This window comes from Panthera leo, chromosome D1, assembly GCF_018350215.1.
Source record: "Panthera leo isolate Ple1 chromosome D1, P.leo_Ple1_pat1.1, whole genome shotgun sequence".
Taxonomy (NCBI): Eukaryota; Metazoa; Chordata; class Mammalia; order Carnivora; family Felidae; genus Panthera; species Panthera leo.
The window spans coordinates 98,197,358-98,214,308 of record NC_056688.1 but is presented as its reverse complement, the minus strand read 5'-3'; the positions used below and the strand labels follow the sequence as shown (position 1 = coordinate 98,214,308).

The following is a 16,951-nucleotide window of genomic DNA, read 5'->3' as shown; positions in this document are numbered from 1 at the left end:
GAGTGTGTCCCAGTGATCATCTGGTGTCAAATATCTTCTTTGCTTTCATTCTACAGTAGCAGTCCCTTTTGTTGGTAACCTCCTTTTGATGGTAAGTGTCAATTGCCCCTTCCAATATGATGATCCCTTTCTTGCCCCCTGGTCTGTTGGCACAAGAAACTTAAAGTGATAGGGTAGCCTAACATTTAATTGGATTACTGCATCCTTGATAGAAGGGACCTTCTAAGAACCAAGACCCCTAGGCTCCTAGAGTTGAGGTCACTGGGACTAATGATAAGCAGAGCCACTCCTACTTCTTGCTCCCCAGACCCACATATTCTACCTACTTGGGACATAGCACCATATAATGGTCATTGATTTAGGGTCTAAATTATATCCTGGAAGATGGTATGCCATCTTCACAGGGCATTTTCTCCAAGCTGTACCTTAGCTGTGCTTTCAAAAGGCCACTCCATTACTCCGTGAGGCCAGAAGCTTCTGGGTGGTGCAGTATATCATGGACCAGGGGATCCTGTGATCATACATCTACAGCCATACCTCCTTCATGGGCTCTTTGGTGTCATACAACATTATGTGAGATGCTGTTCCAGTGTAGCAAACATTCTGTAAACTCTCAGAAAGTGGTGTTCCTTGAGGCCTTGTAGTCAGACAAATTCATGCATGGAATATTTGTTAATTCCAGTCAGCTTCCCCTATCAGAGTGGAAGGGTTATAAAGTAATCAGTTTTCCATCAAGTTCTGGTTGCTTTCCTGGAAGGATGGGGCCACGTAAGGTGCCCAGTGTTGGTCTCTATTGATGGTAGGTTGATGTTTGGCAGTAGCCGTAGTGAGGTTGGCCTGGCTGTGGGCTCATGCACAGCTTCTGTCCCTGCCATTATGGCTACTCTGTTCATGCCAGTATTGGGGTGGCTAGTGGTAGAGGCTAGCTGACATCAACTACCTGTGAAATTCTGCCTACTTGATTGTTTGGTGTCCTTTACATGGTGGATGACCTGTGATGGCTGTTAACATGCAGCAAGGTCTTCATACTTCATGCAGTCTCACAGGTTCATCTACCTACCACTTTCCTAGATCAGTTTGTTCCTAATCTTCCAATCTTTTTCCTTCCAGACCCTTGACCAACTAATCAAGCCAGTCACATCTGCCTATGAGTCACTATGTAGTCTAAATCTAAGGCCATTTTTCTTTGTACACGGTGAAGGACTGGGTGCACCATCCAAAGTCTGTACCTGGGCACCTGGCTGGCTCAGTTGGTGGAGCATGCAACTCTCGATCTCAGGGTTGTAAGGTCAAACCCCACGTTGGATGTAGAGATTACTTAAAAATAACGTCTTAAAAAATAATAAAGCTCTGCATTGAAGGATTTCCCTTTCACTGTTACCTTTCAGTACCACCACCTTCCCCCACCCCTCACTGAGTGGGGCTATATGCAGCCATGGTCCATTTCACTTCGCACCCACATACTGAACTGACTCATCTGTGACCCATGCTCAGCCTTTTCCCTTTGTCATCTGCTGACCATAAATGATTCCCCATGTGGCCATTGGTGTGAACTGAGGGAGAGGTACTGGTGCAAAAGTGGGAAGTGACATGGGAGACCGAGCCACCTACTCATGCAGCTTACTTATTCTCTCATGCTCTGCCCAGGCTTGATCCTGGATACCACCTCCATCTAATGACGGAGAGCTCTGAACCCAAATGACTTTATGATTTGGTGAGTCTGATACACCCAGCTTGTGATGGAGATCTCTGGCTTCACGGTCACTTAATGTCCCATAATCAAGTGCTCTGTGTCTACCAGGGCTCAGTAGAACACAGGTTGCTGTTTTCTGAATAGGATATACAATCCTCTGTTATAGATGGCTTGACCTTGATCCAGAATATTAGGGATCTACTTTGTGACTCTTTTTGGGACATGCCATACACTCCATGCAGTGTCTTTTCCCATCATAGATGCCTGTGATGGGTCACTTGCACCATAGCCTGCACCTGCTGAAGAGCCCTTTCTTGGTCTGGGCTCTGCTAAGAGCTGACAGTCTTCTTTGTCACTAAGTAAACGGGTTGCCACAATGTCTTCAAGTATGGAAAATGTTATCTCCAGAACCTGACAATGTCTATGTCAGATTGTGGCAGGCAGCCTCTAAGGTGGTCCCCAATGACCCCTGCCTCTGGCACTACACCCACTCATGTATTCTCTCCTTGAGTGTGGACTGGACCTAGTGGTTTGCTGCTAATGCATAGAAAATGGCAGATGGGATGGGATGGCACATCCGAGATTAGGGCACAGAAAGGCTATGACTTCTGTCTTGGGAGACTCCCTGGTGCCCTCCCACTCTCATTCCCTGCCTTCCTCCTTCCCTTCTATCACCAGCTGCTATGTTGAGAGGATAATCAGGACACAGGGAGAGAGGTACAAAGGCCTACCAGCAATTGCAGGGATGAGCTTGGAAAAGGATCTTCTAAGGCCTGCAAAAGTCATGAGAATGAGCTTGGACAGATGCTCCAATCTTAGCTAAACCTCGAGATGACTACAGTCCTGACCAGTCTTGCCTGCAGCCTCATGAGAATCTCAGGGTCCCATTCTTTCTAATCAGACTATCCACCTTGGCATAGCAGAGTTTCTGGAGTTGAGAATTCAATCTTCTTTGGAGTCCTGTTCTTCTTATAATTAAGTACTGGGCTTGATCTTCCATTTTCTCTGCCCTCCAGTGCAGGAGATGAGAGTCTTTCTATATGCTGTCAAAGATGGCTTCAAGCTCTTACTCTCTGCCTTATATTGGTGATTAATCATTCTGGACCTTTTAGCGTCTTTCTTCAATGAATCAATCCCCTGCCACCCCTAGCAACAGCCATCTCATTCTACAGTCTTTACCAATAGTACTTACCAGAACCTCTGAAATGGTTGATATGCTGCATCCCACGGCATCGGTGTCCACCTGTGTCCCATCCCAGGTCACTGCCAGTGAAAGTTCTAGCAATTGCACTCTAGCCACCTGCCAGGTTTCTCAGTGTTCCACTTGCCATCAGTAATGGGGTCCTCAGAGCCAGTCAGCTAGCAAGCAATTCTGCTCCAAAATCCCAGTTTTGAGACTGCTTTCCTAGACCAACCACCTGTTGTAGGTCAGGTTTCCTGGGAAACAGACTCTGAAGCGGAGATCTGCATGCAGGCAGTTTATTGAGGGGTAGTCTGGGGAACAGCACCTGTGAGGGAAAGGAAAGGGAGCTGGAGTGGGCAGAGAGAGAAGCTGGCCTCTCATGCAGTCACAGCAGGGACATCAGTGGATTTTATAGGGAGGTCAGAAGCGGGGATGCCCCTTTGGAGTTGCCTAGTCAAGGCAAGGAGACCAGGCTTTTATAACCTCTATTGCCCCATCACTGGAAGCAGACTGCACAAGGGAGGGGACATAATCTTTCACAGTGCAGCTTCTTTTGGTTGAGGTCGGTTCCTGGGAGGGACTCAGTGTGAGCAGTCAACGGCTATCATTCCTGTAGCTGGGGAGTAAATGTCTCAGTCTTGAAGGGGGATTACTGTGGCACACCACCATATCCATTCCAGAAGGTACTAGGTCAAAGGTAAAGGGTTGCTACCTCCCTTTTACAGATGAGTAAAATTGAGGCACGGAGCAGATAAGTAACTTGCCCAGCCAGGAATTAACAGAGCCAGAGCCCATGCTCTTAAACACCATGCTCTATGCCTTTCTAGGAGGAGGGGGAGGGAGAGAATCCTTCCCCCATTCCTGGGATCATGGCCAAGCCAAGTTAGAAATGCAAAATCTGCTTTCGATATTCCCCAATCTCCATTTTGGTGGCTTTCTCTCACTTCTCAGAGTGTCTTTCCCAGACCTTGAAGTCAAGGGAAGAACATTCCAGGCTTGGGAGTGGAGGAAATGGTATTGTCTGGGTGGGTGTAGGTATGACCAATATGGAGGCAATGAATAGGTTGATTTGGCTATTGGAAAAAAAATATTTATTTGTACAGGCAAGTAGGGAGAGATAAAGGACTAAAGGCCACCACAGAGGCCTTAACAGTCAAGCTGAGGAATTTGAACATCACTTTGTGAAGTGGCAAGGGAGGGGAGGGTCTGAACAGAGGCGGGTGGGTGGGAATGACGTGCAAAGGGTTGTTTGAGGAAGATTTAATGTGTCCCCAGGGCCAAGGATGAACTGGCAGAAACAGAGACTGGAGGGAAATCTGCTAGGAGGCTGTGAAGAGGCCAGAGGAAGCAGAGACAGGGAGGATGGAAAAGAAAGGCAGCGGGATAGGCTTCACGAAGGAAGCATGTCAGGATTCTGAGTATGTTAGAGGTGATTGTCTTAGAAGGTACCAGCAAGGACAGCGGGACTTCAGGTGTGCTAAGCAAAGGGTCCTAGAGCAAAGCTCCAGAAATCTGAAAGCTCTCTGGGTTTTCCATGGTAAAGGCCATAGAAAGTGCTTTCCCACAGTGGAAGTCTGAATATCCACATGACAGCTAACATCAAGAGAACATGAGGCATGCGGGCAGAGGAGAGAGTATTTGTCAGTCTGAGTAAAGATTTTATTTGACAACCGATGGGATGCTCGCTTTATGCCAGGCACTGTTCTTTTCAAGAAGAGCAGCTCATTGGGGCGCCTGGGTGGCGCAGTCGGTTAAGCGTCCGACTTCAGCCAGGTCACGATCTCACGGTCCATGAGTTCGAGCCCCGCGTCAGGCTCTGGGCTGATGGCTCGGAGCCTGGAGCCTGTTTCCGATTCTGTGTCTCCCTCTCTCTCTGCCCCTCCCCCGTTCATGCTATGTCTCTCTCTGTCCCAAAAATAAATAAAAAATGTTGAAAAAAAAAATTTAAAAAAAGAATAGCAGCTCACTTGGAGCCCCTGGGTGGCTCAGTCGGTTAAGCATCCGACTTTAGCTCAGGTCATGATCTCACGGCTTGTGGGTTCGAGCCCCGCGTCAGGCTCTGCGCGGACAGCTCAGAGTCTGGAGCCTGCTTCGGATTCTGTGTCTCCCTCTCTCTCCCTGCCCCTCTCCCGCTTGTGCTCGTTCGCCTCCCCCCTTCAAAATAAATAAATAAACATTAAAAAAAAAGAATAACATCTCACTTAATCACTTTTGACCATTACAACCCTATGAGGTAGGTGCTATCATTATCTCCATTTTACAGATGAGAAAACTGAGGCATGGAGAGGTTAAGTCATTAGTCCAGGCTTATCCAGGAAATGGAGGATCTGGGATTCAAACCCAGACAATGCCTCCGTATTCCATGCTCTTAGCCACTGTGTTCTCCTCATGGCACTTCATGATTAATCATGATAAATCTTAAAGTGGGAATAAAAAAGATAATCACCAGTTTACTGGTATGTGCAGTGAGACTCTTAAAATCCCCGGGATTTCTCATTTTTGTTTTAGAGCTGACTACTTCCCCACTTTGACCTCATCTTACCTTCTCTATCAGATCCTCAATTCATAAATATGTCTTGGGAAGCCATGCCCATTACTAGATCATAGGTAGACAGTGAGTCAGGACAGCCCGAAGTGATCTCATACATTGGCAATGACAGAAGGGGTTTGGCATCCTTTGTTTATTTGCGATGGTCATTTATTCTTCACCAGGTGCTTCTTTCATATATACGGCAAACGACTACCCGGTATCTACTCTGCACATACAGTGGGGTTGAAAGTTAGAGATATGGGCATGCATTAAGACATGGCCCCTGACTCTGAGGGACGTGTATCTTCTGTTGCCTCCCTCAGCTCTCCAACCCAGAATTCTAAGAGCAACTAATAGTCAGGGATGCAGAAGAACATTCCATGGCTGTAGGAAGCAGTGAGGGGTGGAGGTTGGCTGGATGGGTGTAAGGCGACTTGAAGCAGTTACTCTGCAAGGGCAAGTGATGCATGCCAGAGTCTTGTCCTGATCCCCTTCTTTCCGACCTGACCCTCAGATGCTTGTCAGCTATATTCTCACAGTCTTGGAAGAAGCTCAGGGGGCCCATTTTATTGATGTTTTGCTGCATCAATGAAAGAGGCGGCTTGCTCCATGTAGGTGGAATTCTCGGTCCTCCAATTCCATCAATTTCATTTCTACAAAAGATGTTTGATAGATAAAAGAATACATACAGTGTATACCTAAGATACAAAGCATAAGAATAAAATGAACGTTTGTAAACTGCCCAATGTAATAACATTTCCAATTCTGTTAGCTACCTGTGCACTTCTCGGTCCCACCCTCTGCCCCTGCCCTCAGAGGTACCCACTGTCCTGAATTTTGTGTTTATCATTCCCTTTCTTTTTTAGGATAGTTTCATCACATGCGTGCACCCCTGAACAAATTAGTGTTTAGTTTTGCTTGATTTATTTAGCTTTTAAAAAATGGTTTCATTCAATCTAGAGTTGACTGTGATTTGCTTTGTCCACTCCACATTGTATTTCTAAGATTCATCCAAATGGCTCATTTTCACAGCTGTTTATTAATTCATTCAATAAATATTGATTGGGCCCCTGTAATATTCTATTAGGTGAATATATCACTATTTGTTTAGCTTCCTGTTGATGGATGTTTGGGTTGTATTCTTTTTTTTTTTTTTTTTTTTTTTTTTTTGGTTTCTATGAATAATACTACTGGGAATATTCTTTCACATAGCTCTGGATACATATATGCAAGGATTTCTCAAGAGCACTGGTTTTCCAACTGAGATTCATGATCTTTAGTAGGCTGTGAAATCAATTTAATAGACTCAACCAGGATTTTTTTTTTAAGTGAAAGAGAGCTATAACTACTTTAGTGCATTTCATGTGAGGTATTGGTTCATGAAGCTTCCATTTCAGTTATGTTTGTGTGTCCCAGGCTGTGATGTGAAGAATTTTCTTACTGTGGGCTTTTAGAAAAGTTTGGAAGCCTTTACTCCAGGGTGGTGTCTCTTGAACCGTCTATGGGTAAACTGAAATTTTTTTCCCCTGTCTGTTACAGACTGGCACTTATGTACAATACCATAACAATACCGTAAACGTGATTACTTGGAAAATGAAATTTTATTATATTGAACAGACATTTTTCAATAAACATGGTGTGGCAATTATTCACAATAGACAAAAGGTGGAAACAATCCCAAGTGTTCATTGATGGCTGAGTGGATAAATGAAAGGTGCATACATTCAGTGGACTATGGTTCAACCTTAAAAAGGAAGGAAATCCTAACACGTGCTCAAGGATGAACCTTGAAGACATTATGTTAAGTGAAATAATCCAGTCACAAAAGGACAAATACTCTCTGATTCCACTCGGGTGAGGTGCCTAGAGTAGTCAAATTCATAGAGACCATAGTAGGAATGGTCGCTAGGAGCTGAGGAGGCGGGGAGAATGAGGAATTCTTGTTTAATGGGCATCGAATTGCAGTTCGGGAAGATCAAAAAAGTTTTAGAGATGGATGGTGGTGATGGTTGGACAACACTGTAAATGTGCTTAATGCCACTGAACTATATGTAGCATAAAAATGGTTTCAATGGTCAGTTTTTATGTTATGTATATTTTACCGTGATAAAAAAATGTCTGAAAAATCAATATAAGGTGGCAGCATCAGGTTGCTATTAAATCTTCTAAGTGCTTACTTCCAGTTTTGGTACGTGTCTCGTGATGGCTTATAACAGATCTTTTGACACCGGTTTGTGGACTGCACTTTGAGTGGCAGTGTTCCGGGGTATAAACCTAAGAACGGAGAAACTGAGATGTAGGCTAGGCACATGTTCACCTTTACAAGACAACCACCTTTACAAATTGTTTTCGAAAGAGGGAAATAATTTACACTTCCATCAGCAGGTGTATTAAGAGTTTCCTGTACTCCTCATCCTTACTGATACTTGGTATTGTCAGAATTTTTTTTTTTCTTTTCAAATTTCTATTGAAATTCTTGTTAGTTAACATGCAGTGCAGCATTGGTTTCAGGAGTAGAATTCAGTGACGCATCACTTACAGACAACACCCAGTGCTCATCACAAGTGCCCTCCTTAATCCCCATCCCCCATCTAGCCCATCCCCCACCCACCTCCCTCCCTAAACCCTCAGTTTTTTTCTCTATCCTTAAGAGTCTCCCATGGTTTGTTTCCCCCTCTTTTTTTTCTCCAGTATTGTTAGAATTCTTAATGTTTGCCAATCTGGTGAGTGCAAAATAGTATCTCATTTTGGTCTTATTTTGCATTTCCCTGATTATTCATAAATTCAAGCATTTTTTTGTATGTTTATTGACAAGTTGTGTTTTTTTCTTTTCTTTCTGAAATGCCTTGTGCCTTTTGCTGATTTTTATATTGGGTTGTTGGTATTTTTATTATTGAGTTGTAAGCGTTTGTTTAGTCAACACATATTTATCGAGCACCTGCTATGTGCTCTCTTCTATATGCTGGGAACACAACAGTGAACAAAATAGACCAAAATTCCTGGTCTCATTTCAGAGTTTATAGTCTGCTGGGGAGAAGGGGAGATAGGCAATCAAATTATTTAGTCACATATATAGTATGTATGGTAATGATAAGTGTTATGGCTAAAAATAAGACAGGAAAGGACAATAGGCAGGGCCAGGGCGGGTGGTGAGCTTGCAATTTTTTAAACAGTGGTCAGGGAAGGTTTTATTAAGAACATGACATTTGAGTAAAGGTTCTGAAAGAGACAAGGAAATGAGCATGCAGACAGCTATAGGAAAAGTTTCTTATAGATTCATTGGTCAGTTATATGCATTACAGACATCCTCTCCCAGTTTGTGGCTTGCCTTCTCACTTTCTTTAAGCTATATTTTGATGAAAGAAGGTCTTATTTTTAATATGGTCTAAGATATCCGTCTTTTATTTTATGGTTAGTGTATTTTATACCTTGTTATACCTTGTATAAGAAATCCTTCTCTTTCTTGATCTCATAAAGAAACTCTATGTTTTCTTCTAAAAATTTAAAAGTGTTGGAGCACCTGGGTGGCTCAGTTGGTTAAGCGTCTGACTCTTGGTTTCGGCTCAGGTCATGATCTCCCGCATGAACTCTTCGTGAGTTCAAGCCCTGTGTCAGACTCCGCGCTGGCAGCATGGAGCCTGCTTTGGATTCTCTCTCTCTCTTTCTCTCTCTCTCTCTCTCTCTCTGTCCCTCCCCCACTCACACTGTCTCTGTCTCTTTCAAGATAGATAAATTAAAAAATTTTTAGAAGTGTTGCCTTGTATGTTTTGCTTTTAATTTACACAGGATTCATTTTTGGATATGGTGTGAGATAGGATCCATTCCCCACCCATGCACCCACGAACAATAAATTGTGGGCACCATTTAATGGATAATTTATCCTTTCTCTGGTGGTCTGCTGTGCCCTCTCTGTCATAAATCAAGCTTCCATATACCTGTAGGTCTGCTTTGGAGTATTTTGTTTAATTCCCTTGAAAAATTTGTCTGTCTTTGTATCTATACCACACTATATTACTTACTATGGCTTTATATTATGTTTTTATATGTAGTAGAAAAGATCCCTCCCTCTTATTCTTTGTTCCAGGATATCTTGACTACTCTTAGCACTCGACCCTTCTATGTAAATTTTAGAATTAGCTTGTCAGGTTACTTGCAAACTTCCTCTTGAGATAAGGACTTGAGATGACTCAATAGATCACTTGAAAGAGAATCGATGTCATTTTCATATTATGACTTTTATCCATGAATATGGCTCATCTCTCCATTCACTTAAGTCTTATCCAATGTCTTTCAATGAAGTTAATTTTTTTTATTTTTGTTTAAAAATTTTTTTTTTACCATTTCATTTAATTTATTTTTTAAATTTATGTCCAAGTTAGTTAGCATATAGTGCAACAGTGATTTCAGGAGTAGATTCCTTAGTGCCTCTTACCCATTTAGCCCATACCCCTCCCACAATCCCTCCAGTAACTCTCTGTTGTTCTCCATACTTAAGAGTCTCTTATGTTTTGTCCCTCTCCCTGTCTTTATATTATTTTTGCTTCCCTTCCCTTATGTTTATCTGTTTTGTATCTTAAAGTTCTCATATGAGTGAAGTCATATGATATTTGTCTTTCTCTGACTGACTAATTTTGCTTAGCATAATACCCTCTAGTTATATCCATGTAGTTGCAAATGGCAAGATTTCATTCTTTTTGATTGCCGAGTAATACTCCATTGTATATATGTACCATATCTTCTTTATCCATTCATCCATCGATGGACATTTGGGCTCTTTCCATACTTTGGCTATTGTTGATCGTGCCACTATAAACATTGGGGTGCATGTGCCCTGAAGTTAATTTTTTTTATAAAGGTCTTCCATACCTTACATCATGTTTATTTCTAAGTACCTTAATTTTGGTTGCTGTTATAATTAGTATGTTTAAATTTTTTTTAAGTTTATTTATTTATTTTGAGAGAGGCAGAGACAGTGAAGTGGGGGAGGGGAAGAGAAAGAGGGAGACAAAGAATCCCTAGCAGGCTCCGTACTGCTAGCACAGAAGCTGACATGGGGCTTGAACTCATAAAGCCATGAGATCATGACCTGAGCTGAAACCAAGAGTCAGATACCCAACTGATTGAACAAACCAGGCACCCCTATAGTTAGCATCTTTTGAAACTATGCTTTCTAACTGTTTATTGCTGGCGTTTAGAAATGCAATTGATTTCTGTTATCCACCCACCTTGTTAAACTTTTAAGAATTAATTCCAGCAATTTATCTATAAAGTCTTCTGTGTTTTCTAGTGAAATAGTAAACTTGTAACTATATTATCTATAATAATGTCAGTCTTGTTTTTTCTTTTCTGAAACTTATACATTTTTTTTTCTTTTCTTATTGCACTGGATAGGGCCTCAAGTACAATGCTGGAAAGAAGAATTGATGCAGACATTTTTGTCTTGTTCCTGATTTTTAAAGGCCTTCTAACATTTCACCTTGAAGAATGATGTTTGAAGAATGACGTTTGCTGTAATTATTTGGTTAAAAAAACTCTATCAGGTAGGAAGTTTCATTATGAATTGATGCTGTATTTTAGCAAATGTTTTTTTTTCTACACTTGTTTAGATAATAATAAAGTTTCATTCATTATCCATTAATGTGGTGAATTACATTATAGCTTTTCCAATGTGAAATCACTCTTGCATTCTTAGGATCAACCCAGCTTGATCATGATGTATTATATTTTTTACACATTGCTGAACTCAATTTGTAGGATTTTTGCATCTATGTGAATGAATGAAATTGGTCTCTAATTTTCTTGACCAGTTTAATTTTTTTTTTTATATTCCTCCAACAGATCTGTCACTGTAGCTAAGTATATCCAAATTAGAAGGTCACCTCATGGCTTTTCTATCCCTAACACCAATGCACTGATGCCTGAGTACCAACCACAGTAAAGGCCAAACACAGGCTCTGGAGGTCAACGGTAGGCTGGAAGAAGGCCTGGCTGGTTGTCAATCCACATCCCCTTTCTCCCATCTTGATTACCAGCCTGTGATCTACCTTGAGGGTGCGGACCACATCTCTTCATCTCTCTATCCCAAGGGTCCAGCACAATGCCTGCAGAGTAGCTGCTCATAAACACTTGTGAAACAGAGTTTACCCAACCCAGTAGTGAGCTCTTCTTGGTTCATTTGACCTGATCTTAAAAACTGTTTCTTCATTGTGGTCTTGAGCCTTTTGGTGCACACATTGCATGCATATTCTCTGTGTCCCAGGACAGACAGTGGTTGGTTTGCAGATAAGAATTGTGTCTACAAGGAATTTCTTTTGACTTCCCAATTTCAGAGCCTGCCCTACCCAGAGCCCCGAGTCCCCTGAGTCTTGTCCCATCTGAGTGTTCATCCACATTCTTCCTCACACGTTGGAACTCTAAATAGGCCTCATTCTTTAAAGTTTCCAGGTGAGCCATGCTTCTGACCCATACCTTTGCCTGGCATGCCCTCTCTCCAGCCCTTCTTCTCATGAGCCCCTTCTCTGTTTTTCACACTGTACTCAATTGTCAAATCCTTGCTGAAGCCTCTTTCCACTCTCCTCTTCCTCAACCCCTTGCGGTCAGTCTTCCATCCTCTGTTCTCTTCAGATGTTGTATATACACCTTAAAAAATTTTTTTAGGGGTGCCTGGGTGGCTGAGTTGGTTAAGGGTCTGACTCTTGGTTTTGGCTCAGATCATGATCTTGCAATTGTGAGATTGAGCCCTGTGTGGGGCTTGGTGCTGATAGCATGGAGCCTGCTTGGGATTCTCTCTCTCCTTCTCTCTCTGCCCCTCCCCACTGGGGCTCATTTGCCCCTCCTTCAAAATAAATAAATAAACATTAAAAATATTTACAAAAATTTTAATGTTTATTTTATTTTATTTTTTTTATTTATTTTTTTCAACGTTTTTTATTTATTTTTGGGACAGAGAGAGACAGACAGAGCATGAACGGGGGAGGGGCAGAGAGAGGGAGACACAGAATTGGAAACAGGCTCCAGGCTCTGAGCCATCAGCCCAGAGCCCGACGCGGGGCTCGAACTCACGGACCGCGAGATCGTGACCTGGCTGAAGTCGGACGCTTAACCGACTGCGCCACCCAGGCGCCCCTTAATGTTTATTTTATTTTTGAGAGAGAGAGAGACAGAGCGTGAGCAGGGGAGGGGCAGAGAGAGAGAGGGAGACACAGAATCCGAAGCAGGTTCCAGGCTCTGAGCTGTCAGCACAGAACCCGACACGGGGCTCCAACTCACGACCTGGGAGTTCATGACCTGAGCCAAAGTTGGACGCTTAACTGACTGAGTCACCCAGGTGCCCCTGAAAAAATATTTTTTTAACCCTGAAATACTGAAGTGTATATTTCTTGAGATCAGGACATTTATCTTACAGGGTTGCAATACAATTGTCAAAGTCAGGATATTTCACTTGGCTACAAATACATTATCTAATCCACAGTTTATTTAGAAATTGCATCCATTATCCCTTTCTTTAACTTGATTATAACAATTGTCACATAGTTTTACAGATATTTGTTCACGTTTGTCTGCCTCCTGTGCACTCACACGCATACAATAACCCTGTGAGTTTGGGCTTCTATCTTTTATCCCAGCTCTAGTAAGGTGCCTTGTAAGTTTTGTTTTCTGTGTGTGTGTGTGTGCGCGCGCACGCATGGGTATACATGTTTAATTAGTTAACCAAGTTATTTGGCTTGTCTTCAGTTCCTCTGGTCTTCCCAGGATGGCCCTCCCTCCTACAGACCTGTGTCTTCTTGTTCTCTCTCCTTTTTCTCTAAACCCTTCCACTAGCCTTATTTCTGAGCCTTCATTTATACTAACTAGTAAATGACTCATAGTGGCTTGCAGTGTCCCTCTTCCTAGGGGTAAATACTGAGGGATAAAAAAACAATCACTACACCCCTCCTGTCTTCAAGGACCTCCATTTCTTATGTCCTGTGTATTTTTGTTTCTCCTGCAGAGGCCAGTTTGGTCAGTCTGTGCTTGGTGACTGCTGGTTTGATGAATGAGTGCAAGCATGAGAGATGGCCCCTGAGAGCCCAGGTGAACCACTCTCCAGTCAGGCCACTGGGTCACATAATCAATGGCTGGACACAATGTTTCAAACCAGGGTATTCTATTACTTTCCTTTAGCTCATTTAAATTAAAAAAATTTTTTTTAAATGTTTATTTATTTTTGAGAGACAGAGTGAGCCGGTGGGGGGGCGGGGGGGGGGGGGCGGGGGGAGGAGAGGGAGAGACAGAGACAGAGAGAGCACAAGTTGAGGAGGGGCAGAGAGAGAGGGAGACAGAATCCAAAGCAGGCTCCAGGCCCTGAGTTGTCAGCACAGAATCCAACGAGGGGCTCGAACTCAAGAAACCCAAGATCATGACCTAAGCCGAAGTTGGACACTTAACCGACTGAGCCACCCAGGCGCCCCCGCTTTGGCTCATTTAAAGTCAACAGGCTGTTCTGAGAAGCATGTCAGACTAAAAATTTGGACTGCCCATTTTACGAGGGAAAAAAAATCACTAAGAGGCCAAGGAGAGAAATTGAAAAAACACTGAAATGCTCCTCATGAGGGTTGTCACTATTTTAAAATGCTCAACGTCTTAGCTGGCCTCGTTTGTCCTTTAAGTGCTTGGAGCTCCATGGGGAGAAAATTCACCCAGAATCTGTAGTCAGATTCCCTGCCCTCAGTATGCTCATCACTTATACCAAGTGGCTTGCCCTAGGCCTCTCATTATTCTTTGAGTCTTTCTATCTTCCCATTGTTTTTATATTTATTTAGTTGCGCTATGATGATAAACCTTTGTGGCACACCAATGATATGCATGACGATGCAAGAAACTTGAAATTAGGTCCCAGAAGACTTGTAACACAACCTCCACTGGGTTTCTCTGTTTTTCCACCTCTATTGCTTTTTGTCCATCTCCCCTCCCACCCTGGGCTCAGTGCATTCACAAGGAGCTACCCTTCACCTGCTCTCTTCACATCGCCAAGTTCTAGACTCTCCCCCAAATCCACATTTCAGCCTTTGACCTCCTATACCACCTGTCCTGTTTTCCTCATTTAGGGATTTCAGGACAAGGACCTGCTCTTCAAAGGTTGGGGCAAATGGTTTGATCCCAGTGGAAAGCAGACAAAGACCTTGGTCTTCTATCCTCTTCTGGGTATCAGGGCCCAGGCATTTCTAAGGCAATTTTAGGGGTTTCTAAAAAAAACACACACACACACACAAAACAAAAACAAAAACAAAAAAAAAAAACCACACATAGGCAGAAGTTTCCAGAGGCTGCGTGAGGCCAAAAGTCTGCCCGAATCTCACCTTTCTCTGCCTGCAGAGATGGGGAACCCCTTGAGCTGGCCGTTAATCTTGGGACAGCTGGTTTTGGATAAATAAGCCTGGGTCATCTGATCCCCCACAGGTCTCACGGGGAAAGGCTGTGAGGGCCTGCTCTGTCCCCAAGATCCTTCTGCAGTGGGACTGGTTTCTTGGGGATAATTAGTGCTCCTCTGTCACGGCCCAAATCAAACTGAGCCGGGCTTGTGTTATGACACCTTGTGATATTTGTTGACACTGTTTTCCTCCTCAGATTGTCATCCTATCTTCCTGAGGAGAAGGAGGAGGGAGAGAACGTGTGGAAGAGGCAGGGAAAAGACTCGGGTCACAGATCATCTTCCCACGGGGCCCAGAATGGGGCTGCTCCCCACTGTGGCTCTTCTGGGCTCTTCTGACATTTTTGCCCAATCTCCTCTGTGTCTCTACCCCCCCTGGGGTTCTGGCCGCTTCCCCTTGGGAAGTGATTTTTCACAGTGAGTCCGCTTGTCCCTGACTTTGGGCTTTTAACACACTCTTCGTTCCAGCCATTGTTTCGTCTTTAAATGTACATTCAATAGCCTATCTTTCGCTTTGGTTCTTTTCACCTTTCTGGTGTTTGTAGATGGCATGATCGTCCTTGATTTATGAGTTAGCTAAGCTGTATAATTATTTCTTCATCTTTACTCATGGATTCTTCCATCCCTTAATCACTCTTGTTTTTCCCTAGACTGTCACTGTCTTTACATTTGTCTGGTAATGAGGCAGCCTCTGCCGTGTCCAGATCCTGTCCTGAGGACTCGGCGTCTGAAGAGGGCAGTTAATGTGCTCAGGACCCGCCCCTGCCCCTTCGCATTATGAATCAGCTTGTCCCTGACTGTTCAGCACTTAACACTTTCATCATTTCAGCCAGTCGTGTTTATTGAAAGTGCATCGACCACAGAGTACCGTAGTACATTTCTCTCTCTCTCTCTCTCTGTTTGTAGACGGAAGGATTGTTTCTGATCTCTGAATGTGTTTGTTTACAGAGGCTTCTGAACAAGGCTGTACCCCTACGTCAATTTTAGATGCTTTTCTGAATCTGCCATTGCATGAGGGAATGCGGGAACAGACATTGTAAGGTGAAGGAACCACTCTGGACGGAGTTTCAGGCAGCCTGAGTTCACATCCCAGCTTTTCCCCCTCCCCCTTCCTAGCTGTGTGGTCTTGGGCAAGTCACTTCACCTGCAAGAAACCTCACTTCCCTGAATCATCACATGAAAATACCATCACTCTCACCACAGCGTTGTCACAAGGGGGGAATGAATGGCTTGTGTGAGCCCAGCAAGGAGGAGGTACCCAGTTCACATACATCTCCTTCGGTTCATGCACCAGGCTGCCTCCTTTTCTAGGAGATTCCCAGACTTTTGTAGCTTGGAGACTAGGAAAATCTCAAAATATATTTTGATGAGCCTAAGTTTGCCAACTTTTTATTTTGCCAAGTATAACAGTATATATAAAAAAAAAAGACACAACTAACCTCCATCTATTTTCACTAAGTTTTGTAAAAGAATATTTGAAAACAAAAAGTAAAGAGGACATGATTTAAGAGTTAAACATGGAATACATTTAGCGTTACAAAAACCTCTCTGTATTGTTCTTGTTTATCTTACCTCACCAGGGATGCATGAAAACTTGGTTCACAGATCAGTATTTGAGAACTGTTGCGTTCATTCGACAGCTCAGAAGGGTTTTCCAGATTAGGGTTTCCTGCCGTGGACACCTCACCCTGAGGTGGGGAAGAGTAGGGGGGAGGATGAGGGAGAAGTGCATTTTTCCATATTAAGTTTAAGGAACCGCTGAGGTGTGGCTGCTGAGTCCAGGGACCTTGGGACAATTAGAGATGCGAGCAGGTGTGAGAAGTTGATGTCACGATATAAAGTTTGTGAGGAGAGCAGAGGCATGGCATTTCATATCTGAGTTCCACGTAAAATAATGGCCGTATCTGCATTTGGTGTTAAAAAAAAAAACAGATGCAAGTCAACAATGAAAACTTGCCACGTCTGGTGGCTGAAATGTGTTCGTTTGGGCCCATGATGATTTCACTCTGACCTGTTCTAAATCACTTGTGGGTTTTCAGAGACACATCCCCTCAAGTATACTTTAGGGCTGAAACATTCTGTATCTGGTCTAAGTGCAGAGGTGAAATGTTTTTGAGAAGTTTGAGTTAACTCTGC

General features: G+C 43.3%; 1 long non-coding RNA gene across 1 annotated transcript in view; it reads left to right on the top strand.

The window, feature by feature from the left end:
- Positions 1-13,549, top strand: part of LOC122200157 — a 73,918-nt gene extending 60,369 nt beyond the window's left edge. Inside the window, exons 5-7 of the long non-coding RNA XR_006193739.1 lie at positions 10,798-10,946; positions 11,736-11,850; positions 13,397-13,549. This is a non-coding gene — a long non-coding RNA (uncharacterized LOC122200157). The remainder of the gene's footprint in view (positions 1-10,797; positions 10,947-11,735; positions 11,851-13,396) is intronic.
- The last annotated feature ends 3,402 nt before the right edge of the window (positions 13,550-16,951 follow it).